Below are 27929 nucleotides of genomic sequence, written 5' to 3' on the forward strand. Positions count from 1 at the left end.
TTTTTTGAGTTTCTTTTCTTTCCTGTGTGTACAGGAAGACAAAGTTAGGTATTGAGTCTTTTAGGAAATAACAAGTGGTGCTGTGATAGGGTTTGGGCATCTTGCCTCCTGAGAATGCTGACTTTGTAAATGACATGGTAGAGATGGTTTCAGTGTTATTGGGAGAGACCACAAAATCTCTAGTTAAAGAAATTTTCAGGAACTCTACCACTCAGTATAATTACATAATCTTAAGTAGAAATTACTGTAAATGCATGTTAATATTAAATCATACAGACTTTTTTCTTTTTTTTTTTTTTTTTTCAATCACGCATACTCACAAATTGAAAAGCTACCCAGGACTGCTTGAGTTATCTCTTGGTTTTGTGGTCACAAGTGAAATACCTGGCTCCTTTCTGAGCTTGTGAACTGGGTGCACTGAGATGTGCAGGGTCACTGTCCCTATAATTGGCAAATAGGTTTCATTATATAGATATACAATGAAGTTGGTGGGGGGTATATTTAGACTAGCCCTGAAACACAATATTATAAGGTGTCCCCCGAGCTCATGGCTGTGGAAGGAAGCCAGCAATGACTCCTCTGAGCTAAAGAGGTGCCTCCATTCAGAGAGCAGAAGGTGGCTGGAGTTGGTATCTCCAGAAATAGAATTGTCAAAGCCTAAAGGTACCAGAAAGGTGTGTTTGACATAAACTGAGATCACTATCTGACCCTTCCCATCAATAAAAGGCACAAAGCCACACTCCATAACCACATTTTTCACAAGTCTTCTTTGCTGTGCCATCTGTGCTGCCAACTGTTCTTCTACTGTATATCGTCTGCCTGAAGAAGCACTAAGCAGGTGTGGCACATGTTTGGCTCGTTCCTGCTTTGCATGTGTAATGTAATTATGTTTGACAGACTTGGTTTGATTGAGAGAAAACTATGAATTGGATTAAATGTTTTTTGTTTAGACTTTATTAGCTAAAGATGCCATTGCATAATTAATTTGTGAATAAGCAGCAATCTTGCAAATGAGGCAGTGAATCAAAAGCACAGGCAGACATTATAGCCTCTTCTCAGGATGAGTTTACACATTTCTTATTTGTAGTATTCATTAAAAATACATAAAGGAAGGTTAACAAAACATTGCAGCAAAGAACCACAAGCAAACTAGTTAGCCACAGAAGCCTTCATAAATGCATAAGTCAAAAAACTGAAAGCAAGCCAAGTCAAAAACATGAGCCTGAGCTAGACATTAAATACTTTAACAATATTTGAATTCTATTCCCAGGTGCTTTCTGTTCCAATCCAGTGTTTTGGAGTAAGGATGTCAGTAGAACCATATAGTTTTAGCCTCAATGTAGAGAATTTAAGAATATTTTCTTAACTGTAGGGAAATCTTTAGAGTGAACCTCTGAATTTCTACTTAGAGAAGATGATACTCTTTACATTTTGCTCTCTGAGAATGTAAAGTGGCTGTTATAATTTCTGTGCCTCCAAATATTTACATCTGTTTCTACTTTGTGTTTAGGTCATACAAACCACACTACTCAGGGAGAAAGTGAAGAAAATCTGTGGGATGTAGTGGTTTGGTTTAGAGCACACTTGGCATCTCGTCTCTCTCTGTAAGCCCTGCCTACACCATGTCCCAGGCAAGGCTGGGGCACAGCCTGAGCTCGGCTGTCCTTGCTCGTGGGCAGGGGTTGTGGTGGGGGGCCCTGGTGACACTGCTTAGGGACAGGATGATCCCTTGGTGCCAGAACCCTAGCCCCTGGTTGGATTATTTGTGATAAATTTATGTTTCTCATTAATTTCTCTACCTGCAATCTTCATCCAATGCTCATCTTTGAGTGTTGACTCCTTGTCCTGCCTACTCTCTGTCCCGGTGATATTTCCCTCTCAGCACTGTCACACGTGCTTCATACCTTCCCTTTGGGCACAATGCACCAGTTCATCTCAGTTCACCAGAAATCAGTACATCTAGCTCAGATATGCAAGGATATTTCCACTCCAGAGTACCAAAACTTCAGGCTTTACTTGAGCCACTCTCCATAGATTAAAGTGAAGGTGTCCTAAGGTGCTCCTTGAAATAGGAAAGCTGAAATTTGAGCTTCCTTCTACTAATCTTTTCCTTTCTGTTTCTCAGTAGTAGGAGAAAACTTAGTAAAGGCAATTTTCATATATTCATTTATTGTACTGTAATAGTATAAATATTGATTTATAGCTGCTGGTAATGTTGAGGTACTTGGTCCTAACGGCAATCTGCAAATGCTCCCATAAGTCAAATATAAAAACTGGTCCTCTGAAAAGCTGGTTTAGGAAGCAGATTAATTTACCAAGAATAATACACCAGCCTTAAAATGATTTGTGTTTATTGTTTGCATTATTTTAGCTGAACTGATTCCTTTAGGGCAGCACGTGAGAGCAAATTCACCAATGCCCCACATGCTGGGTGAGAGGGCAAGTAGATTTTTCCAGAACAATCATGCTCAAATGCATCTTCTGGGGTAAAGGAGTGAAGGAAGTAGGCTGGAGATTTTTTGATAGATTTAACTATCTCAGTTCTTCCTGCTGTCTCTTTTCCAGCTCGTGTGAAGCATTGTGCTGCTCCTGCTTCCCAGCAGTGTCGTGTTTCTTCTCTCAGGAGTAGCAACCGCAATCTGGCAGGACAGCAGATCGATGCAGGGTTGTTTAGGAAAAATTTTTCTTTTTTCAAATCAAGTTACTTCCCATCCTTTGCCAAGGGTTTATGGAGTTTGTAAGATAGCTGATTTTTATTCTAATTCTTTGGCCACTGCTCAAACCCTGCCTTCAGTCCAGCTTTCTATGATTATTTTCTTCCTATGCAGCACTTTGAGACTTGAACTTTCATGCGGATGTATTAATTTTGCTACTCCAGATAATGGGTTTTTCTTCATTATGTCTCCTTTAGATTTTTCCATTATTTTACATCCATCTTCAGAGAAGATGCTCAGAACATTAAATACTATGATTAGGCTGTTGATTTTTCCCAATACTTTAATCTTCTTTCAGGAGCTCCGTAATTCTTAAACACAGTTTTCTCTCCTTTGTGATTTTTTTTTTTTTATTGCTGAGTTCCTCTCTTTGTTGTTTGAGTTTCAACTGACTCCATTGCTTTTCAAATCCCTCCAGCCTTCCCTCAATTTTATTTACCTTAGTCTCAAAGGAAGCTGTGGAAACTTGAAGGCTATCGATTTTTAAATGAAGAGATTGAAGACATTCCTTTACTGAGGCGTCTTGTAAAGTGTTTGAAGGTGGAGAGGCTGCTCTGGGTGTGGTAGAGGATGTTGTGTCTGCAGGGTGAGGTCACTTAGATTTAATTCTATCCCTGTGCTTGTCCTAAGCACCTTCTGGCAGATTTTTTTTTTGGGTTGTCTGTGTCAAGCAGTACTGTGCCACTTGAGGAGACTGTTATCAGAGGGTTTCAGACAGCTTTCGTGGGCTTTTTGGGCTGGAGGGCGTGTGCTAACAAACCCAACAAAGAAGGTGGGCAGTTGGTGCTGCCCAAAGCCAGCGTGGTGGGGTGTGCCTCTGTCAGGATGGCTCTGCACAGCCTCTGTGTCTGGGCCCTAGTGAGACCCTGGGCAAACAGGCCTCCACCTCCTCAGCTGGCCCAGAAATGAAGTGGGAGGAGGTAGAGAATCACCAAATAACAGTTGGGAGCACAGCGAGAGGAAAATGCCTTTGATAAAGAAGGGAGTCTATCCTCCTGTTCACCAAGTTGAAAAAATGTGTGCTGGAATCACAGTCCATTCATTTAACAAGCTGTTATTTTCTGCCCTTTGATTCTTTCTCTTAGGCTCTGAGCTTGAATGAGGATCCCTCTGAGTCACAAATAACCCAGTGACTTTCCCTGTCATCTACCTTAGTTTTGCATCTTTCTTTCAGTAATGAAAAGTCACTATTCCAATGAAACCATAAAGCCCCTGGCCTTTAGCCATCAGATCTGGCAGTTCAGTAAATCATAAATGCCCAGCATCCCCTGAACAGCTCCATTTCTGCCACGTTCTTGGGGATTTAATCCCCACTGGAGTTTGTAGGCTGTCGTTACTAATGGATTTTCTAATAGTAATGGTAGAGGTTGGGGGAGATGTGAAATGTTTTGTGGTTAGGCCAGGGCACACTGAAAGGGCACTAAACATTTTCCAAAACATTGTAATTTGGCTGATGGGCAAACTTTTAGGCTGGACGTTGCATTATTCAGCTTTCTTTGTGTTTTTTGAGGAAGGCCATTAATATTTCCAGCCCTGTTATGCAGAGCACCTTCTCCTTTAGAAGGGCAGTTTTTGTGACACACTAACCTCTCTCTCACCGCTGCTTGGCTCTGACAGGTAAATAAGGGGTTTCCATCAGAGAACCTGAGCAAAACTCCCAAATAGGAGGGCTGCTAGAGAAGTTTGGATTTGGTAGCAAATATTACAGTATATGAGTATTTATATTTAACATAAATGTATCAGTGATGCACATAAATGAGACTGTATGTTTAAAGAGCAGTTTAGGGAAGTGCTCTATATTAGAAAGCACTGCCTGTTCTCTGGAGGGAGAGAAAAAACAAATTAGAAAATGATCCTGCGTTCTTTGCATTGATACAAAAATCTTCCTAGATGACAACCTCTTAATTTTCATTTTTACTTTTATTTTCATTCAATGCTGTATCTATGTTGGAGCTTCAAAATAATGTGTTTTAAATTTCCTAAGAAATGATGAATCTACAGCACAACTGTCTTCTAATAAATGGTTTTCTTACATGCTTCTAGTCTCTTTAATATTCTTTAAATAATTTTATCTACTACTGTTCCCAAGCAAAATTTTGGGATCAAAGTAGAATTGATTACTTCTGAAAGGAACATAATTACTCATCTGTGTATTTTACAATAGGTATTGTCTCCGAAGGTACTTTGATTCTGCAAATTTTGTGTCACTTAAGACTTTAAGGAGAGTCTCTTCCATCTGGCACAGTTTGCAAATAGCCCCACTGAGTTCAGCATGCAGCATTTTCCTCATGTATAACATTATCAAGCTTTAGACCATGCTGATTAGTAAAGTATTAAATGCAACAATTGTGACTTATATTACATGTGGCAAAAAAACCCCAAAAAACCCAAACAAACAAACCAGCTATGAAAATTAAATATCTAGTTTATTTACTGGCAGGAGTAACACTGAAAGCCTTCTGTTAACTTCTAGAAGATAAGGACATTTTTATTTTGAAGTAACTTATTCGAGGAGTGCTTATAATGCTGTAGGCTGGAATTTTCAAAGCAGCAGAGAGAAGTCAGGCACCAGGCTCTCATTGCATTTCATTAGGGTGGTCTAAAGAAATGAGTTTGAGAATATCTCTGGAAAATGGAGATTCACTAGGAATCATTCTGGCATTGTCTGAACATCCTTTGAACAGGGAAGAAGAACCAGGGTACTTGCAATTTGGAAATTCCTCCTACAGTACTGGCTGCTAGATTCCTGCACCTCTTCTGGTGACTGGCAGGAGGGCACTGACTTCATCTTTTATTTCCCCCACATCTTTTCTATAATCTGTTCCAGAGGAAGTGACCCACAACAGTGGTCAGGGTTACCTTGGTTATTTGTGTTACTTGGACTGAGATGCTGTGTGGTATTTTTAGAGGAATTAGTGGATAAACAGAAGAGGAGGGTGGAGGGTATTTTTGTTCTGCAAAACAGATATACACATCAGAGACAGAGAAGAGTTATCTGGAAACAGATTGTATTTTCTTCCCTGCTCATCTTAGGACTCCCTTTCTGTCTCTTCTCCCATTAACAGGAAGTTGTCAGAGGTTTCAGGTGTGGCTTGGGACCAGTGGTGCATTTTCTCCATAGAGAAAAGGGGTATGCTGTGTTCTGACTAAACACTGCTGGCTTCTTTAGACAAGAAATCAGTATATATGGAATAATAAGAAACTGCTGTTTTCATGTGCAACTGTTGGGTTTTTCACCTCAAAGTGTGCTTTTGCTGTTGGTCACAGTATCCATCTCAGTGAAACTCTGACTATAATCTTCAGTTATGATCTCCTGGGGCATTAAAACCTACAGGAATCTTCTAGACAGTTAAAGCGCATTTCCTCGTTTAAAAAAACCCACCAAAACTTATCTGTGCATCTGTTTCAAACGAGTTTTCTACCTAATAAAATGTGTGTAAAAAGTAGAATTACAGGTTTTGCCCAACAGTTTGTTATTTTGCTTTGTGAAGCCAACCTTGTCCCGTTCTGCCACACAACATTAATACAATAGGTCAGGTTCTATTATCAGGATGCTTTTCCTGGGTAGGCTGGGCATTATATGTTCCATGGAGATTTTATTTTTTGTTTTGTGGTGGCTGAATGAAAGCCAGGATGTTATTGTATCACTTCATATCAGATTACATTGTCACATAATGATATAATTGCAGAACGCAAGCAGATGCAAATGTTATAGTGCAATAAAGTGTCACAACTGAGAACACTGTTTATAATTTCATTTAAAAGTTTGTGTTTGAGACTTGGTAACAGAGTTGGAATATGAGCTTCAGGATGTCTGCACTTGTCTTCAATCAATAAATTTTTATTTCTGTTTCAGAATTGAGAAAATAATTTTAGATATCAGTGCCCCAAGAGTCAAAAATACTGCAGAGGTCTCCACTCCAAGAGCTGGAGTGAGCTTCTCAGTGGGTACTGGTTTCGGCTGGGGGAATTTCCCAATGGGAATGAGAGATGTCATTGAGTAACTTTCAAAAATGCACTTTATGTCCAGCAAATCACTGCAGCATAAACTGCATTTTCATCTGTCAAATTGATTGTTATTGGAAAAGAAAAATGTGGTGCATTATGAAAAGTTAAATGTGAAATGCAAAGCTATAAAGAGAATTTATACTTTTATTTTTTTCTTGAAAGTCTATAGAAAGAAAATTGCAAAAAGAAATTTTCTTTCAAAAAAGAGGCCCCCAAGTCCCTCCTTACAGTTTTTTTAAGTGTTAAGACTTAAACTAATATTTCCTTTCAATTGTTCTTCCATATGGCTTCTTTTAATTTATGTGACTGCAAGTGAGAAACCTTTGAATTTACAGATATTTTAAAGGCTATGATCTCTTTAAATTTTTCTCTCACCATCCTGTCTGCATTCATTACAGGCAAATCAATGAAAATTGATAAACCCATGATGGAAAAAAGGAATGTATTTGTATTCATTACAGGGGATCGGAGATAATAATAAAATGAAATGTTGTTATAGTGAGATATAAACCCAACCTAAGGAATTGTTCAATATGTGAATAGCAAGATACATTTCATTACTGTGATATGGAGCAGCTTGATAGCGGAAGCCAATAATTTAAAAAGTCTTGAGCACAGGGTTATGCTGACTATCCAGTTCAATACGTTAATTGACAATAAATCCTGCTTGCCTATAAAAAGCACTTGACTAGTCATTTTCAAGATGGTCATGATTTTTTATGATGCGGAACTTTTAATTTACAGGGATGATAAAAATAGATTTACTTTCAGCCACTTGTATTTGATTTAATTACCTAATCAACTATAAATCATCTACTATTGAAAAAGTAATTTAACAGAGATGATATTTTGTCGTCATTTTTTTCTTAAGTAGGAGAGAGTTTTTTCTAAAGGAAGGTGAAATAGGCTTTGGAGGAATTAAAAAATTCTGTCCTTTTTGGGGAAGGGTTGGAAGTTCAGAGTCAAGAAGTTTTGATTTAATGAGTTTTGGAAAAACTTGTTTGTGGTTGCCTAATGTTCTGTTGAGAAAGCAGAGGGTAAAAAGCCCTGTCACAGTATCTCTCAGATTACATGAAGAAATCTAAGCAACTAAAAGAACATGGAGATTAAGAAAAACCCACAGTGATAATTTGAAGGGAGAAGTGTGAGGTTTTAGAGAGAAAAGTTAGGTAAGTATTTGGTTTTCCATGTGCAGATGCTTGTATTAAAGAGGCCAACTATGTCCTGGGGAGAAAATATTTCATCCAAATACTTCATATTTACTTCTAAAGCTTATCATGAAAAATATTGTGAATGTTATAAATGCCATTAACTAGAAAGTTAAAAACATGTTAAATCCCCAAAAACATGTTTACATAGTGCTGGTAGTGCTTGAGATGAAAATCTGTCCAGATAAAAAGTTTTTGGAGTATATTCAGAGAGGAACTTTTGGTCAAATGAATAACAGGTATCACACAGGGACTCAGAGATTAAAAAGTAAGAATTTATTGTAAATTTTTTTTGCTGTTTGGTGTTCTTGTTTGAGGTTACTCTAAAAACAGATAAGCACCCAAATTCCCACAAACATATCTTCAAAATGTGTAAGGGGTGATGAGAGGAAAATGAAATGTACATAGAATGAGAAAAAAAATAGTTTAATAGTGTGGGATTTTAAAAATAATAAAAGTTAAGAAAGTAGAGGAAGTAAAGATAGGAGCAGTCATGCCATTAACATTATGGACGAAGAAAAATCAATGCTAGAAAATATCTCCTGGAGAATTCGGGTCACTTTATGAGATGGGAATAAAGCCAGCTTCTATAATAAGGGTAAAAGAATAATGTGAAATAATGAAAACCAAGCTGGAAAGTGGAGATTTGAGACTGAATTACCCTGATAGCTAGAAGGCTTCATTAAATTTAAGGAAATAAACAGAAAGAAAAGTATGTATGTTAATAAAAATGTGTGTTTTCGTTATGGGTAACAACAGATTTTAAACAAACTGAAGAGAAGGATACATTATAAATCCTATAGCTCTTTCCAAAGAGAGCTTAGGAACTTTGCATTTTAATTTTCACAAAATTGTATTCTGGAAAGTCCACACAACCAATACGAAATTAAATCTGCCTTCACAAAATTGCTCAGTATTACAGTAGGTAAATGAAAATTGCCATATTGAGTTAGACTGGAATTCTTTTATCAGATGAGGCTGAGGTGAGGTGCTTGGAAGGCAATACCCTGAATAGGATAATTAGAATGTAGCTTGGCTACACAAAAATGTTGTTCTTTCCTACTCAGTGAGAGGCTGGGTTACAGAGATGTGACGATTATGTTCTCTGCAACTGTTCAGGATTTCTTTTTAACCCCCCTCTTACTCAACTGACTGTTAGAATTGTTGGGATTTTAGAACATTGATTTAGTTCATCTACATCTGTATTCAGCCAGGGATGAGCCTGTGAATTACCCGGCTTGTTTCAGCTACCATCAACCTATTTTTGGTTTGTGTCCGGATGTTTATCTTCTGAGAACAGGCTGATGACTTGATGGTACGTGTTACTTGTTTGTGTGGCCTTGCTCAGTGTAAGAAATTCTAGAAGAAGCTGTCCTGATGTCCTGTCTTGTGTCTGCTGCTCAGAAATGGACATGGCCCCAGCCTGGCAGGAGGTGATGGCCCAGATTGCAATCACAGGAGACATTCCAATGTTTCCATGCAGAACACAGGTGGAGATGGTAGCTGAAGTGGCCAGGATACATACAGGAAGTGTGACTAATCCAGAAGTGTCAGAAATGGGCTTTTATCTACTGTGGTGATATACATGGCATTTGCTTTGCTGGAAACCTACGTACACCCATGGAAGTGTTCCAGGCCAGACTGGACTGAGCTCTGAATAACCTGGGCAAATGGAACGTGTCCCTGCACTGGAATCAGATGATCTTAGTGTCCCTTCCAACCCAAACTGTTCTGGGATTCCATAATCCTATGACATAGAATCTTTGAACAAGATGATACTAACAGGAAACTGAAAAAAACTTTTTTCTGTTGTAGTTGTGTCTGGTTAGTACGCATGTAGTAGTGGTTTTTACCCCTGTTTGCTTAGCAATTATTCTAATATTGGTGGTATTGGTTTGCTCCAGGAATGCTCAAGTTTATGAACTGGCCATGTATGAGGGCCATTTGATGAACATACAGACCAGCCATTAGGTTTCTGAGTATTTCCTAGCGATTAAAAAAAAAAAAAAAAAAAAGTGTCCAAAATTGTTCTTTTCAGTGGCAGATGAGTGGTCCTTTGGCCTAGAAAGGCACCTGGATAACAGAAATCTAAACATAATATTATGACTCTACTTTTCATGTGCTGTGTCCTGCCAGATTTTTGGTGTGAAATTTAAACACAGCAAGCAGCCCCGAATAAACATCATGAGCAGTCTGCATGATGTGACCACCCTTGGAAATACTGAAGAGTTCTTTATTCCTTGATTTATTTGGCTTTCACGACAGGGTTTAGGTAGAGGGGGAGCCACTGGGGTGCCGTCAGTGCGGAGCTGCCAGAAGTTTCCCCCGTCCAACAGAGCCAGTGCCGGCAGCTCCAGGATGGATGTGCCTCTGGCCAAGGCTGAACCCAGCAGTGGAGCTGGTAATTCCACTGGGATGAGAGATGTAAGAATGGGCACAAAAAACCCTGGCAACTGCAGCTGGAGAGGGAAAATCAGAGCAGAAGGAGGGGGGAGCATGTGCAGCCCATGGTGAAGTCCCTGGTCCAGCCAGGGTCAAGCCACCACCCTCAAGGAGATGCTGGGCTTGTACAAACACAAGTGATGTTTCCAAGTATCTCTGAGGGGGACAGGGTCTACTCTAGAATTCGCTGGCAGAAAGGAAGGGACAACGTGGCCTCTTTGGGTGGTTCTGTTACCTGTATCCCTTTGCCTGGTTTATCCCTTACTTCTCTGGGAGCTCTTGACAAAAACCCGAGAACGGGCAAAGAATTTATCTTACATAAATCATCCTTAGTGCATAAAAAAGTTTCATATTAATTAGGATACAATCTCTGAAAGGTGAAGGATACAGAAATAGAGTTCACTGAAGGAAGCAGGAATAGGGTTGCCATGGGAGGAGAGCAGAATTTTTTCGTGTTCACACTACTCTGAGTTTGATGCTTTCACAGGCGAGTTTTGACCAACAACCTTTAGAATTCATGTCCATGAATATTTCTGAAAGCTTTGCTAAGTTTCCCTTTTCCTGACCCCAGAGCTTGGAGCAGCTGCTGCCTGTCCAGGAGCAGGGACACGGCCAGAGCCTGGGAAGAGCAGCTACAGAGTTCCCATGGCAACAGGAACTCCTTGAACATCCTCAGAAGTTCCTTCTCTTTCGATATTTATTTTGCATTTCTCTACTTTATCCGGCTAAATGTTTTAAAGACAAAACTTTGGTCGAATTACTCTTGCTTAAATTACTTTGGAAAGGAAGAATAGTCGAAAGTAGCAGAAGAGAGAACACGGCATCTGTAATAACTTTGGTGATTGCTTGTTTTGATGTATCCAAAGAGAAACCTGCTTGTATTTGTATTTTTGTGTAAAGTTTGGTCTTAAAATAGTTCCATTCTCCCCAAATGTGCTTTGATACATGTCACTGAAGTGAGTTTTATAGCCTATAAAACTGATGTTTGTGGGGTGAAATGGTGTAATGTATAATAGCATATCTGAGCACTCAATTTTTGAGATACTTCTACTAAGAACTGAATTTTTTTCCCAATGTTCGAGGATCACTACTCAAAGCTACACCAGAGCTATGACAGTCATTTACATTTAGCCTAATTTCTACCTTTTCCCCATCACAATCTTAACACAGGTATCCCCACCACATATCATCAGGAAGAAGTACTATAGAGGGGCTTGAGTTTCCTTGAATAAGTGTAGGTCACATTTTCATCTTTTTAACTCTCTGTTTCCGGGTGTTTGGTCCTCAAAAGGCATTTTGCTCCCAGACAAGGGCTGTGAATGAAGCTGTGCTGCAGATGCTGCCAAAGAGTCAAGACAGAATTTTGCTATGAGTTTTTCTGAGAAGGACTGACTCTGATTTTAGACAGAACTTGGTGTGAAATAAGATGAGATAACTGGTATTTGTTTTATTTGTTCTAACATAATAAATAACAGAGCTGGTGGGTTGTTTTTTTTTTTTTTTTTTTTTTTTTTAACAGAGAAGAAAGAAGAAACTGTCAGAATTATTTAGGAGCTGTTGGTACTAACAGCAGAGTAGAAACAAAGGTCCTGTTCATTATTGTAAAAAGACACTGACTGCCTTTAAATAAACTCAGTCCTTCCTAAAGGCACTAAAGGCTATAACTTCTTTCTGTTATTACTGCAACTCCAAGTATAAATTGGGAATTGACCCAGACAGCAATTCTTTTTGTTTTAACCTTTTAGACCCTAAAAGGGTCTATCTTTTCCTTACTCTGTGTTTGCCAAAAGTAGTGATTTATTATTTTCCACATAACGATCAGGACGTTCTCTGAACAATCATTTAGGTTTCTTAGATTCCCTAATTCCCTCTCCCAGAGCAAGTCTGTGTGTCACATCTGTAGTGTTCCTAATGAGTTGCTAATGAGGTTTGCAAATGAGGAGGCACAGACAATGAGGTGGTGGCAATAGGAGGCTGATCTGGAGCAGGTTTGGGGAGCAAGGATTTGGCACTTGTAAGAGTTTAGTGATTGCCTCACCCCCTGCACTTCTCTCCGTGCAGCTCCAGTGCCCAGAGCTTTGAGGGAATAAGGAGCAATCCTGGCTTTGGGGACCCTACTGAGACCAGGAGTCCTGCAGGTTTCATTCCCTAGTTCTGCAGCTGAAAAGAGAAAACAAAATCCTCACCCAGGAGTATGAGAATGCCTGATCTAACAAAATTAGTCTCACATTCAAAATTGATGAAGATCACATTTTGAATTGGGAACAGATGGAGAAGTGCTGAGCTTTGTCTTAGTGTCTATAATGCTTCTTATGCAAGAATGTGTTTTTATTTCTTATCATAGTTCACTTGAGTCTTATAATTCTGGTATGATCCCCCATAAACAAAACAAGGCAATTCTGGAGTTTACAGTGTCTACTGACATCCTTCTCTGAGAAACAGCAAGTCTGACTGCTCAAATGAAATATGAGTTAATTAAGATGAAAGTATTTCATGTTTTTCATTACTTATTTTGGTTAGTCAAAGTAATTTAACCCACTAAATCTGAGTTATCTTTTACACTAACATTGAAAAAGTTAGTGCAAGAGAGTTGGTTAGCTGGTGAATTCCCCACTTCCCGAAAAAAGAGCAAACCTGAAGGGCTTAAAGAATAAGGAGCTGGTGCACATGTGCTAATTACCTGGTTTGTATTGACATAGTGGATGAAATTAACCTTTTGGTGTGTGTCTCCTGAGTAAAATGTGGAAGCTACACTACTGTGGGAACAGCGCATGGTCTGTAGTCATTACAGAACATGGCCATAGACTGTTATTTAACATTTCTGCAAGTTAAGAAATAATTTTAATGTGCTTTTCCTTACTGCTTAAGCAGCTTACTTACCAAGTTCAATCTTCTTTCTAAAAGAGAGTCTTTATTTATGAAAGTATTTGTACAAAGAATACCAGCGTTATTTTATAGTGACTTTCTAAAGAACTAGACAAGTCTATTTGAGGCTTTTCTTTGGTATTAACTAGATATTTTATCATAAGTGAGCAAGGCATTTCTGGTTCACTAGCCTTTTTTGCTTTCCTGAATGCACTTCAAGCTCATTCACAGTTCAAGTCTATATAATCCTTATGCCTTTCACACTTTTAAATCCTCCACAGTGTTTTCTGTATATCTGACTCTGCTAATATCCACAGCACTCGGGTCTTAAAGCGCTCCCCTGAGCTTGTATAATTCTGCTCTGAGGGTGAAATACACATTTTCACCAATCCCTTTCCTGTGCATAAGCAAGGGCAATGTTTTCGTTAATGCCAAGGCTTCCCTCACCTCAATTTTACCCTCTGAAACCTCAAATCCATTCCTTACCAAGAAAGTATAAACCATAGCCTGGCCATTCATTTATTCTTGCTCTGAACACCAGTTATGAACCTGCTGCCCAGTTTTCTAGATCTAAGTCCGATGTCACTTTGTTGTTTGTTGCTTTCTTCCTTCCAGTACTTCCTCCTTGAACTTTAAATGAAAAGAGGATTTTTTTGGAGTGTAAATATGCAAGCAAATATGATAGAGGCCAGGCAGGTTATATAACTTTGGTTCTGGATAGGTAAAAGTATATCTCTCACAGCTCCAGGATAACTTTACATATTTCACATTACACAGCTGTTCCATGCTGGATTTGTAGGGAATGATGGAGTGCTCTCTTCCATGGTGCTTGGTGTGTATATTGACTGTGATAAAGCATGATTGTAGCTACAGTCAAGTCTTCTGTAGCTGAATCTTGGACAAATTGTGGATGTTCATCAAGTTTCTATCTTCACATGCTAGTTTGCAATTTTTCATGCAGTATAGGATAATGCATTAGGAAGGCCATGGGGCACAAATGTGTATTTAAAAATGTACTGCAGGGAACTTTGCAGGGCTTTGGGCTGCTGTTTGAGCAGCCTTGTGGTGTATCAGCTGCTTTGCAGCCATTGCAAATGAAAATGGAAGTTCAGGATGATCTGCAGTGGGTTGCTAAAGCAATTGCAGAACAAAGCCTTGTGCTCTGCTCTGCTCTCACAGCTCAAGGTTTCTGCCTGTTCTGTCAGCTCCCTTTGCCATTTATTTTAACAGAAACCTGTTCAGCTTCAGGGAGCACCCTCTGAAAGCAGCCAGGTCTTCTCTTTTGCTATGCAGAATGTTCAGCAAATCTGTTACCCTCCATCTCTCACCCAAATACAAAATTCCCTCTCTGAGGTTAGAACGTTGTGTCAAAGCTGGAAAGCCTCAACTAGATTGATTTATAAAGCTAAAAAGAAGACATCTTCTGCCTAGGCTCTGAGCAACAGCTGTGTTCCTGGGGCTATGCTATTCCAACCCTGAAAGCACAGGGAGCTTCAAATTCACAAATTTTTCAGTGTTATCTACACATCACCTTTCAACCAAGGAACCAGAATATTTTAGCATGTTCTCAAGGCCATAATGTTTAAAGACATTTTTTGCAATTTTTATCTGCTTAGTTAGGGAATTTCTTTTTTTTTTCTGCGGTCTTCAGTATGGCATTGACTATGCTGGTGGAACTCTGCGTTGAAATATACCTGGTTACCTCTACTGTCTAATTCCTCTTTCTTTGAAATTAATTTTGCAGGTTTTATTATATTTGTTTAAAGAATATTATAGTTTCAGGCTTATTTGACTTGCAAGTGGATCTTTTCCTTGAGCTTCCCTCAGCCAAGTCTGATGGTCAAGCTCAGCAGGCTATGGTTTTGTGGAATTATTTGGTTTCACATGGAGTGTCTGGGACGGTGAACTTTCATAGACTTGCTTGGTATCAGGAGTAAAATCATGTGGATTGTTAATTTAAAAAATCAATAAATATTCAAGTTATGCAGACCTTGAAGCTGTTGTGCTACGTGAGTCAGATGAGCAGCGTCAGACACTGGGTCAGTCTGCATTTGGATTTCAGGATGGGAAGGCTCCATAGCCTTGTAAGGTCCAAGGTGCTTTAAGGAACATGAGCTCAAAACCCATGACTGAATACAGAATTCTGGAGTGTTTGCAAGAATGGAACCAACTTAGACAGCAGTTCTGAGAGTCAGTGGTATCTTTAGTCATCTATCACTGCATAGATTTTGCCATCACCTTTCCATCCATATTTTTAAGTCTTTGTAAAATACAGGAACGTTTCCTGTAAATATATCTGTATATGACATTAGAGAGAAGTGGAAAAAAGCAGAAATGTCACACAATTATTTGGAAACGTGCCAAAACTCTCTTTATATTGCAAAGTAGTTAAAAAATATTCTTTCTGCTGTGATTAGTTTTGTCATTAAGTAAATGAAATTGTTTTTGCTTTAGGTTTTAAAACTAAAACAGGAAAAATTTTTCTCCTCTCCCACATAGCAACTGAAATCAATATGAATGCTTCTAACCAAACTGCCTTGACTCATTCTTGTCATTACCCCTTCAGCCTTTCCTGCAGGTACATTCAGTTAGCTGAAAGGCAAGAAATAACTAGAGAGAACAGAATAAGCAGTCACACAGCCTTTTCCTTCTGTCTGTTCCTGTATGCTGTGTGCTTGTGATAATATTTTCACATTTACTTATCTGAAGATTGCCCTCTGCTGCATTAGCCATTCGGTGAAAATTGAAATATTTGAGCTGGCTATTGTTACTTTATGAAAACTTGGGGTTTAGTTAGTTTATTTTTCAGACCATTGAAAGGAATCAGTGAAGAACACACTTTTATTCAGGTGAGCAGAACGCTAATTTTGTTTTACGCTTTAGGGAACTTCAGATTATAACTTTGTAACTATGCTGGAATTGAGCTAAGAAGGGCATGCAATAAAATATCTTAATTGCCCCACATTTTCAGGCAGTAGGCTTGATCATGTGTTTGTGTATTCCCCGCTCTTTAACAGCCACTTGCTGGAGGAGAGACATATTTGTTTTATAAGCCACCTGTACAAATGCAAGGCTATTAAATTGCCTTCTGTGGAGAGTATGTCATGTTTAGATTCCAAAAACAGGGAGTGTGGTTTGAAATGGATTCTTCATCCATAACTCTGTTTTTTGAAGCCCCATGTGAAGCTCTCACAACACATCCTGGTGTGATACATGAGAGCAGCAGCTCTTCGTCCCTTCTGTCTCAGCTTTGGAGCCATGGAGGGCTTCCACGGGACTGGGCTCAGGTGGAAATCACAGTTGGGAGTGTAGAGAAGGCAGAGTCCTGTTTTGGCCCTGCTCTGCCTTGCAGGGGCAGGAACATGGTGGCAGGAAAAATCAGCTCTCCCTGACTATATAGGAAAGTTCAGTGCATGGCTTGGTAACAGAGACTGCTCCTAAATTTAAAGTAGGTGTGTTTCTGAGTCTGTCTGGAGTCCTAATTGTGCTGAAAGGCAGCAGTAATATATGAATGCAGCTACCTGCCTGATCCCTCAACTGCAACAGTCAAGCATTTGGTTTTTCCTTAAAATATCTCAAGATAATATTTTCGGTATTGATTACATTAATCTGCAGTTAGCTTTCTCCTGTGGTTTTGTAACTCCTGAGTCTGCCATTCTCTATCATAAAGTATTGCAGAAAGTCTGTAAGATGAGGAATTTTTACTTCTAGAAAAACAGTGTATATATTCTCTTATTATTTTTTAATATATACCATTATTTGTAATTATATACATAATGAATGCTATAAAGAAGTGTCAGTATGAAGCACATTCTTTTATGGTTATTACAGTTATATTTTCTGCTGAAAATCAGCCATCTATGGAGTGATGCAAATGCTTTTGCAAGGCTCAGTACTGGTAATCAATGAGAAAAATCAAAAAAAGTATGAATGCTTTCACTTTGGCCAGATCTTGTTGTAGTTTCCAGCCTTTAGAGGCAGCCAGATTTACCAGCGGCCTGGATGATGAACATGAGCTAAGTGGGGTGGGAAATATTATCAGTGACAAGACTGGTGTGCACTGAGGCTAACATTAGCTTTTTATGTATAGTCTGATAGCAGGCACAGCATCAGAGCAGTTACAGGAGTGGAGAGTTCAAGGAGAAGAATGTGCTGGATTCTAGATCACTGCAAAGCAGCTCACAGAAATTAGGGAGCTGAGGCAAATCAAGCACATTAAAGTACTCCAACTAAGGAGCAACAAAAGTGTCCATCAGGATTTCAGTGTGCCTCTTGAATAAGATAGGGTGAATTTAATGAGTAACTTCAAGGAGTAATAGGATAGTTACGTCCTGAAAGTGAATGGAGATTAATTCAGGATCTGGAATTACAAGAGTTGTAGGAATTAACAATCAGCTGCATAAAAAAGAATCATCTGCAGCAGATGAAGAGACCATTAGTTCTTTGAAAATGTCTGGTATCTGAGAAGACTGTTAACAAGGAGACCTTATTAGAAATGATTTTTTCTTGTGAACAGCAGAAAATGAAGTCTGGTTTCCTACACATTTTAGTATCTTAAATCCCTTGCATGTCTCTATTGCAAACATTTTTCACGTGTGTATTTGCCTTGTGTTGCAACCTCCTTTTCCAGCTCCTTCCAGCAGTGCCCTGCCCACCCCCTGCTTCCCTCAGGGACCCACTTGTGTTCCCAGTGTTTCCCCTCCAAGTCTGTCCCTGTCTGTGGTCCTGCCATCCCCCTGCCTCCCCCCACACTTGTGTCCAGTGTTTGGGGAAAAGCTGCCTGGGTATTGATTGGGAGCCAGCTGCTCCTGACAAAGATGAACTGTCCTGTCTCTGCTTTGACAGGATGTGACAAGGTCTCTGTTCTCTGCCCAGATGACAGGCCTGGCTCAAGCTGATCAGGGAGGTGCTAGAAGTACAGAGAGTATCTGAGAACCAGAGCTCAGGGACACACGGTGTCACTGGATCAAATACTGGCCTCTACCCTTTCCTTTGTCAGGGAAACACTGCTCCACGTCCTGGGGCCAAGCAGCATCTCAAACCTACACACAAAACGTGGCTAACCAGGGCCTGCAGCAGCAGCATCACACTTGTGATCACCCTGGCAGCAGGGCCACAGTGCCAGCCAGCTCCCAGGGGCTCAGACAGCCACAGGAGACACCCAGCACTGTTGTACCAATCTCCAGCTGCTATAGACTCTGATACTTTCAAACACATCTGCATCAGCACTTGATGCGAGGCATTCTCTGGGAAGACAACAAAAACCTAATCCTTCTTGGATGAGGCTGCTGTGTGAGCACAGGGTGGCTCATCTGATGTGGACTGAGGTGGTTTTTAGCCCAGCTGGAGATGAAACAGTGGAACACCACAAAGCTGCTCACTCAACCCCATTCTCTTCCCTTTGTCCCCAGTGCAATGGGGAGGAGAATCAAAGTAAAACTTGTATGTCGACATAAGAACAGTTTAACTGTTGAAAATAAAGTAAAATACAACGATAGTCAATAATAATAATAAAATTATGACTAAAAAAAAACTCAAACAAAACAGGTGATGCACAATGCAATTTCTCACCACCTGGTGACCAATGCCAGACCCCCTCCTTCCCAAACTCTGATCAGACCTGCCAGGTAGCTCCCCCCAGTTTATATACTGGCCATGATGGTGTACTGGGCTCTAGGGTATGGAATGACCCTTTGGCCAGTTTGGGTCACCTGTCCCAGCTGTGCTTCCTCCTAATTTTGGGGGTTTTTTTTGGCAAACCTCACAGGCAGAGCATAAGACAAAGGAAGCAAAGTCCCTGACTTAGGATAAACACGACTTAGTCAAACCCCAAAACATCACTGTGTTATCAACACCATTCCAAATCCAAAACACAGCACTGCAATGGCTACTAAGAAATTAACTCTACCTCAGCTGGAGCCAGGGCACCTGCTGAAAGGATCAGGGCCACATGTGTGTGTGTTAGCCACAGCTCAGCACTTTTCTCCTCTAATTATTATGCAGAGTGAATTTGGGGTGCATGACAGCACTTGGGACCTGCCATGCCCACTCACAGGGACTGAGCAGATCCACAGGTGCCAGTAGAAAGATGCTCCATGGGTAAGCTGAATCTGAGAAACAAAGCAATCCTGAATTTCCAAAGACTTTTCAAAAGAGGTGTTTCTAAGAAGGGGGAGTTCCTTCTGTGAACTAAAAACTAGTTAAAAGAGAGAAACAAAGGATGGACATAAATGATAAATTTTCATGCTGTGAGGAGGTTATTAAAGAGGTCTCACAGGGCTCTGTGCTAAACTTTGTGCTGTGTATTTAGAGAGTTTCTCAGAGAAAGTTTGCTTGTTGTAAATTTATGTAGGACAATTTAATCTATAGCAGACATTGAAAAGTTACAGAAGGATCACTTAATATTGAGTTATTGGGCAATTAATTCAAAGTATTGTTTATAGAAAGGAAAGTAATTCTAACTTTTCTTATGTCATTATGGGCTCCAAATTAAGTATCGCCACTCACAAAAGACATCTTAAAGTCATTGTAAATTGTTCTCTTAAAACATCAGGTTAGTGCTGATTTGTTGCCAAACACTAAGTAGGACATTAGAAATTGCTAGGAAATCAAAAGAGAATACAACAGAAAATACCCACATGAGGAAAGATTAAGAAAGTAAGGACAGCTCTACAGCTCTGAGAAGTTTGGGGGAAAAACAAATTCTATACTGGGGTGGATTTATGCTCTTATATATTGATTTTATACACTTCTTCTAATCAGACAGGCATCTCAAAATGTTCCCATAAATGAAAAAGAAGTTCAAATGCGTCAGTGTGGGATGACAAGACAATAAACAGAGAAACCCTGTCTCAATTCAGCCATCAACTGACTTCTGATGCCATGTGAACAGCTGCAGATTTTTTAGTTTCTGAAGTGAACTTAGCCCTATGACAGCCAACATTTGCAGTCTCCAGACTGAAAATAGACCTGTTATCCTCTGAGAGCTAGATTTACACAAATTCTTGTTTTCCTAGCATGAGCATCCTTTGGCATTTCTCAATGGTTTAAATTGGTATTGCTTTTCTATCTCTCTAAGTATTGCAAAGATTTAAAATTTGATAGTGCAGGCATGTGAATACCATGCTGTGTTCCTCCTAGGTACCTAAATACCCTTAATTATTTTAAATGTGGACAAAAAAACTGGGTTTTATGAGGATTATTACATTAATATTTACAAAATAAGTGAGTTTAGAAATTTCTGTTTTGCCAATTCTAGGAGTTAAATAATGAGAAAAGATCCATGTTTTTCAAGTATAGAGTCTTTGACCCATTTACTTCCATGGTAAGCAATCACCTCTAGAAATATTTCTAACCTTCCTTTAAAGTTGCAGGAAAAAAGGGTAAGTGGTTTAAAGCATTTGATGTATAAAGTAAAACATTCATTGTAGCAAGGTCCCTTATTCCCTTTCCCTTTTAGCAGCAGATTTTGATTTAAAAAAACACACACCTTTTTTACTAATTTTTTTTTTTCAGTTGCATCAGTGATGGCATTATCTGCTCTTTTCTGGGGAAAAAGAAAGAAATAACTCGATAGTGGCTCACATGTGCTGCTCCTGTAGAAGTGGGTGTTGTTTTCTTGGGGAGAAGATGAGGAATGCTTGGAGGAGTGGGGAGAGGAGCAGGACAGACTGAGGGCAGGATCTGCTGCTGCTCTGGGTGCTCTCTGCTCCACTCGCCCTGGCACGATCTGGAAAGGGGGAGCTGCTCTGTTTGCCAGCAGGAATTCCTCCTGGCACTGCTGGGGCCTGCCCTGGATTTTTCCAGCACAAGCAGGGTGCTGATGCTGTCAGCTTTGCCTGCGTGCATGTGAAAGCCTCGCTCCTCACCTCGTATTCCTGCGCTGGCAAAGGCAGTTAAACTGCAAAATGTCACCATTACCAGGCTGTGTTTCTTGCAGGCTGGTTTTATGCTCTGTCTTCATTTGGAAAATGCTTTGCTGGCAGATATATATTTCTCTCCACAAAGCATTCCCAGCAATCTGAAAAATAACAGTTTGATCCATGGCGCTGTGTCTAGCTGACAGTGCAAAGAGGAGATTCTGCCACGTGTTCATGCACTATGCATGAAATGCAATTACTCAGCCCTGAATGTGATCAGGGCATTAGGCTTCTCGTGTGAAATATTCCCTTGTATCCCTAGTGATCCCCAGGGTCTTGTTTGATAACTTAGAAAGCAAGAAGAAGGAAGGAGAGCATCTTTAAAATAGGTTTGTCACAAAGGGTTAAACAAAAAGCTGATTTGCCAAGCTGCAAATGGGTGAAGGGATTTACAGTAACATTAAAAGGCAGGGAAGAAAATTTAGGGAAATGTGAAATCATGTAAAACCAGAACAACCCTAGAGGAATAATAATATTCAGAAAGTCACAGTGAGTACAAAACACTGGTTTGGGCTTTTTCCCCTTTCAAAGCTGAGAAAACTGGCTGGGAACTGGGTACCCCAAAGGCTCATTTCTACTGCATAATCATTCAGATAAGAGTTTGAAAAAGTCCCACCTATGATCCCCACATGAGAGCTCGCTGTTTGACATCCCCACCAACAGAAGCTGGAGGATGTCTGGTGGGTCTGTTGGGTCTGATTTCAGATTCATGGAATGAGCACAAAGCAGGGCCAGAGCCCTGCCCTTCCTGCGGGATCTGTTCTGTTTGATCCTGTCCTGCTGACATCCTGAACTCCTCACTCACACCCAGCCAGCAGCTGCCTCTGCGCCCATGGAATGGCCCCTGTGGCACATGGATCAGGCCTTCTCTACCAGCACATCTTTTGGAATATAAAAGGCAGATAAATTTAAAAGCAAACTCTTAGGCCAGCATCATAACAGAGTTTGCTTCTCTAATAAATATTGAGTTCACCTAATGTACTGTTTTCAGCAATTCTGAAATAAAATTAGAGAGGAGTCTCTTTCTGTGCCAGGTGGATTAAAATGTCAGCCAAATGGAATGCTTAGTAATAGCACCAGAAAATGCACATGGGTGAAGCAAATCATGGCAAACCCAACCAAATTATGCTCTGTAAACTAATTTTTGGATCCTAGATGCTGGGAAAAAATTAATTTTAGCAGTATGATAAATTTCAGGTTTAAGAAGAAATATGTCAGTATTGTTATTGTCTGTTTTAATATGTAAACCAATAGGTTCTTCAAATCCAGGTCAATAAATGAACTGTAATAAAACTATGGTGTGTATGCCAATTGGAGCATTAGGGGATAGTGACTGCAAATCCTTGAAAACAGTGCCTGCCCAACTAAAATATTATCAGTACCTTAACATCAGCAGCAGGACAGACTGAAGAGTTATCCATCATATTCTGATAACAAAAAAAAAATATCAGATTAATACACATTTTAACCTTATATTCAGCAACATATTGGATTTATATTGTTTGGGCTGACTCCTGTGAAAATTCAGGCAAGTAAATTTAATGGCAGTAATGCTGCTGAAACTGTAAATTTTTAGTGACTATTAGAGAATGTTCATCAGAAAGTTAATGTGGAACTTGGAAGCCTGAGTGCTCACAGTGGAAACTGGCTGCCAAGAGCTCTCCTCACCCAGAGGAGAATCAGAAACAATAGAATAGCAGATACTCATAATGTACACTGTTGGTGCTCAATTAATAGACTAAAAATTGTAGAGAGTTTGGCAGATAAAGCAGGGGTGAATAAATTACAGATTTGTAACCTGCCAACAGACAAAGATGCAGAATTTGTTCGTTTCCCACTCCAAAACATTCACACAGCACATTCAATAGCAGCATCCTGCACAGAACAGCTCCTGTCCCCGAGAGCCTTCCCACTGAGCTGCTGCAGCCACGGCCAGCCCAGCCCCAAAGCTGAACTTCAGTTTGAGCCACTTTAGTTTCCAAAGGACCAGACTGAACCCAAAATCCCCCACCTGTAAAATGAGGTTTTGTAGGTCACAGTGCTCTTGGTCAGGTTCTCAGAGGACAGTTGTCAGCCAGCACCACAAGTGGCTTGCACAGTTATTCAAGCTGGCAGCCTCAGCAAAAGGACTGATGAATATGCAGACCCAAGGCCTCCTTTAATTGTCCTTCCTGAGGTACATTGGAAATGAGGTGGCAGAGCAAGAGTTCTCACCTTTGTTTGATTTATGCTGTAATGGAAATCATCATCTCTGCAGCTTTTAATCCATAAAACTCTGAGTGCCCTGGCCGTGGTGAGGTCTGAGTGCCTGCACGTGAGCTCCTGCGTGTGCCAGCACAGGGGCTGAGGGGCTGGGAGCTCCTGCACAGAACCTGCACCTTGGGCACACACAGACCTGCTCCATCTGAGAACACGACAGGCTTCTGGAAAGTTTGGTTCCATGTTCTGCTTTGTTATGAATGTATTGTTTTGAAATCCATTCATGTATTTAAGATCTGAGAAGACGGGTGTATAAATAATTTTGGAGATGTGGGCTTTAGTGTTTTTGTCTCTCTGATTCCCAACTGCAGGAGTGCAATGGCATGGCCTTACCTCACACTTGTGCTGCTCTCCAAGGGGGTACATGGATATCCAGGGGTTATCTGTGGGGATGAGATCCTTGGAAGAAGCTCATAAATAGAAAAAGTGAATCATGCCTTGTTGTCAGAATGCCACATCATGTTTCTGTATGTGGCATTTCGGTATTTATTTATGCAAAGAAGTTCAAGGAAACCTCCGGTCTGTTTTGAGAGTCTAAGCTGAGTGTCAGGCACCTCTGGTCATTCCAACAGAAGCTTAAATAGAACACACAAGCAGATATTTCTGAACATTTCCAAACGTGCAAAAAGCCCAGAGCAGCCCTCAATGAGCCTTTGTGGACAGGACCTTGACTTCCCATCCCCTGCAGAAGACAGTGAGGAGCACACTGCTGGTGCTGACTGCGAAGCAGTGCCCTGGGCAAGTGGAGCCTGCAAAGAGCTGCTTTATTATTGTAGAGTGTCAAAAATTACTGTGCAGTCTGGGATGATAACCAAAAATGCTATAATGGGTTTTCACTCTGTTTCCAGGGGTCAGTAATCCTACCCTCTCTTTTTTTTTTTTTTTTTTTGTTTTTTTTTGTTTTAATGCAATTTGTAAATGGCTCCATCCACTACTGCTGACATGTCAATTGTCCCTGCAGCACTAATGCTGCCATGCTGATAGTTCAAATTTTCTGGAAGTGGCCTTAACTCTTAGTGATTGACAGGAATTGCTGAGTTCCAGGAATGCCAGTTCAGCCTGGAAAGATTTCGAAGGAAAGAATGAGAAGCTATAGAAAACTTCTGAGAGAAGGTAAAACAAAATAAACAAAACAACCCAAACAAAACCAAAACTGAAATTAGGGAAAGGATGCTCTGCTGCTCAAATCTGACATTAGAACTGAAATTCAGGGGCAGGGATGTTTGTAACCCTCATTCAGACTTACCAGATAGATGAAACCCATGGAATTTGTCAAGCAATATGAGGCACTCACCTGTAATATATTGAGATATATCTTACATTGTGCTTCTCAAAGTAAAAATGTTTTCTGAAAATAAAAATACCTAAAAATAAATTGAAATCTTGCTATTTTTATTCTGAGACTCACTAGACTAGGAGCATTTCATACCCACTGGACATTGAGTCTTTAAAATGCTAATGATCACAGGAGATATAAGGGAAGACAAGATCAGGCCCAAATGATTTAGAATCCAAACCTGGTTTAATTCATGTCAATAGGAAAACTTATGCACACTTCAATGCACATTCAACCAAACTGAGCTTCTCACTAAGCTCTCACTGAGCTTAGGTTTGTATTCACAAGATGTACAGTTCTCTTTCATCTGTCAGAAATTGTATCTAGTCAAAGACTCAGCATATGTGATATTTCAGTCTTCATATGGGTCAATGTAATCTTAATTCATTAAGATGAGTACAGGTTTAGCTCAAATGGCATGTGTGAATCTGATCTATTCAATATGCATTTATTTAAGCAGGTTTACGACTCTCCAAAGCCAAGGGCAGAGTTCAAGAAAATGAGGAAACTGAGATCTTGCACTTTGTGAGCAGGGAGGTTTCTACACACGGGGTGTGGCACACGTCAGAGGTCATCTCTGAAAAACTTCACTTGTGGGTGAGGCTGCTAGAGCTCCTTGTGCATCACAGGATTTATTGCCTTTATCACCCCCCACACAGGTTGTGTGCTGGTTTGCAGTCCTGTGGGTTAAAGAATGGCTGGCAGGGCAGCTTTGAGTTAATTGTCACTGTGGGTTTGTCTCAGAAACATAGTCCTACTTTCCCCCTTCTCCGCTATGTTTAATTGTTTGTTACTCAGAGGAACACTTCTATCTAACTTAGGCACTAAACATTTTAATATGCTGAAGGTTAAACACTGAAAAAGTGAAGTTTCTTTTTTAATGAAAAAGGAAACCCATATCTGCTCCTCAGGAGGGCTTCTCTCCAACAGCTAACATGTATTAGCAATTATCCTTCAGAGGAAAAGCTGTCTAATTACTCTATTACCACAAGTGCAGAGCACTCACCTGGGAAGCCAACAGATCAAGGTTCAGGTCCCATCACTGACTTTAATATTAATTTATGACTTGGCATGTGTGTCTGATAATCAAATAATGATCTGTTTTAGGAGCTAAGATGGATGTAGATTGGATTTTGGAGACTCCTCCATCTGAAATAGCATTTCACAGTTTTCCAGACTGTTGTCTTAGGGTTTGTGGTAGCAAAAAATGTTATTCAAGCACTCTAATAAAGGTAAGCATAACATAATTTCAGAAAACATAAACAAGAAAAAACTTGGAGTTTCTACAGCTATTTGCATAAAATTTAGACAAGTGGTCTGGAAATGTGAGGTAATTCTTTTTTCTAACCAGTCTCTATATTATTAAAACCAGTCCTATTTTCCTGCTCCATTTACAATGAACATTATTATGTGAAAGTGTTATACTGGCATTTGTTATTAGTTTACTTGGGAGTTCTGATTTACCTGAAGAAATAGAGCTTACAGATTTTTCAAAGCTAATTTAGCTTGTGCGTGGACAACCTTATTGTTTAATTTATTTTCCCCAAAGAGATTCATTAGCCCTTGGAGTCTTTCTTCCTTGTGGCTCCAGAGCTCCTGTGGGTATGTCAGGCAAACGCCTTTCTCCAGAGAGAAATGGGTCTGTCTGTCCCCAGAGAGTCACGGGCAGTGCTTCCACCTCTGCTGCTCTCACTGTGTTCATCTGTTAACTTCACAGTCCTGGCACCAGGCTGCCATTCAGGTTTCTGGGGTGTCATGTGTGCTTGGAGAAAACGGGGAACAATCCATTTGCTCAGAAATATTCTTAGAAACAGGCAGTTTCTATATTTAGCCATGGGAAATATTTGAGGAGCATGAAGGGTGAAGATTTTAGATTGTAACTGTTTTGGTGGTAGGACTTTGGGGCAATTCTGGGTGCTAGTGTTGTTTTTAAGGGGTAAATCTCTTGGACACTAACACAATACAAATAAAAAATCCATAATCAATACAGAATATGTCCAGTTCCAAAGGGACTGTCCTTTCTTTCCTATGCAGAGTTAGATTTCAGCTGGATGTCTTCCACATCCTATTATCAAAATAAGTAAAGGTGAAAATATGGGCTGTACTGGTGATATCTAAAGCTTGATATTTTTAAAGCAGCTCAGGCAGGTACCCTCATCTTTAAATGAGAGGCATATGTTCAGCAAAATATTTGACAACTGACATTTGAAAGAAAAAAAAATCTTGTTTATGATATTTAAACCCCAGGCAATATCCAAAGCACTTCCTCCCTTTTTATAGTTACAATGTTTAATTATTAAAAAAGGAATTTCAATAAGTTTATTAAAACATAAGAAGGTCAGGTATTAAAAGAGAATTACATCTTGCAGAACCATAAGAAGTTATTTTGTTATTTATACAGTCATTAATATTACTGAACAGAGCTGCTCCACAAAGAATAATTTGATAGCCCAAGCAAATTCTTCCTGTTGCTACTGAATGCTTTAGGCAAAGCAGCGCTGCTGAAGTGAAGGCTTGAAGCAGCCCATGGGATGGCTTGAGAACACCGCAGGCTGTGTGAGTGTGGGGATGCAGGGGCTGGAGCAGGCAGGTTCCTGTTCCTGTTCCTGTTCCTGTTCCTGTTCCTGTTCCTGTTCCTGTTCCTGGCTGTCCCTTCCCCATGAGCTCAGGGACTCCAGCAAAAGCAGCCCCAGCTAAAGCCATGTGTCCTCCTGATCCTGTGTTACTGACAGACACCTGAATGTGCACCCAATTAGGAGGCATTAGTAGCAATTATGTAATCAAGTAGTATATGAAAAAACTGAGACTAAAAAAAGTTCCTGCAGCTGATGGAGGGTGCCATGTAGTGAACTGAGTAATTGTATGGAGAGCAACATGGTGAATATTCATCTTTAGGTTTATGTTACCAAGCAGTTAGAGCTTTCTCTTTGGCTGAAAATGTACTTTTTGAAAAATTCAGATGAGGCCAACAGGCTTTGGACTGTGCTTACTAATTTAATGATCTGCTTATAGGAGGAATATTGAAACACAGCATTTTTAAGTGCTGTAATAATGCTTTTTTTTAATCTGATTTTGTTCATCTGGATGTCACAATACAAACAACTGCTGTTTACAGGTAACAGCAGTTTTCAGAAAGGAAATGCAAAGCTTTCATAAACCATCTTAAAACACATGGGAG

The 27929-nt window shown here is 39.9% G+C and overlaps 1 long non-coding RNA gene across 2 annotated transcripts in view; it reads left to right on the top strand.

Moving 5' to 3' along the window:
- Positions 1-27929, top strand: part of LOC137483531 (uncharacterized) — a 70468-nt gene that overhangs the window by 31863 nt on the left and 10676 nt on the right. The window contains exons 2-3 of one of the 2 annotated variants that reach the window (XR_011004502.1): positions 25862-25983; positions 26303-26435. This is a non-coding gene — a long non-coding RNA (uncharacterized lncRNA). Of the gene's footprint in view, positions 1-25861; positions 25984-26302; positions 26436-27929 lie in introns of those variants that run through there. The other variant, XR_011004501.1, reaches the window with a different exon arrangement.

The sequence above is a fragment of the Anomalospiza imberbis genome, chromosome 16 (assembly GCF_031753505.1).
Source record: "Anomalospiza imberbis isolate Cuckoo-Finch-1a 21T00152 chromosome 16, ASM3175350v1, whole genome shotgun sequence".
NCBI lineage: Eukaryota > Metazoa > Chordata > Aves > Passeriformes > Viduidae > Anomalospiza > Anomalospiza imberbis.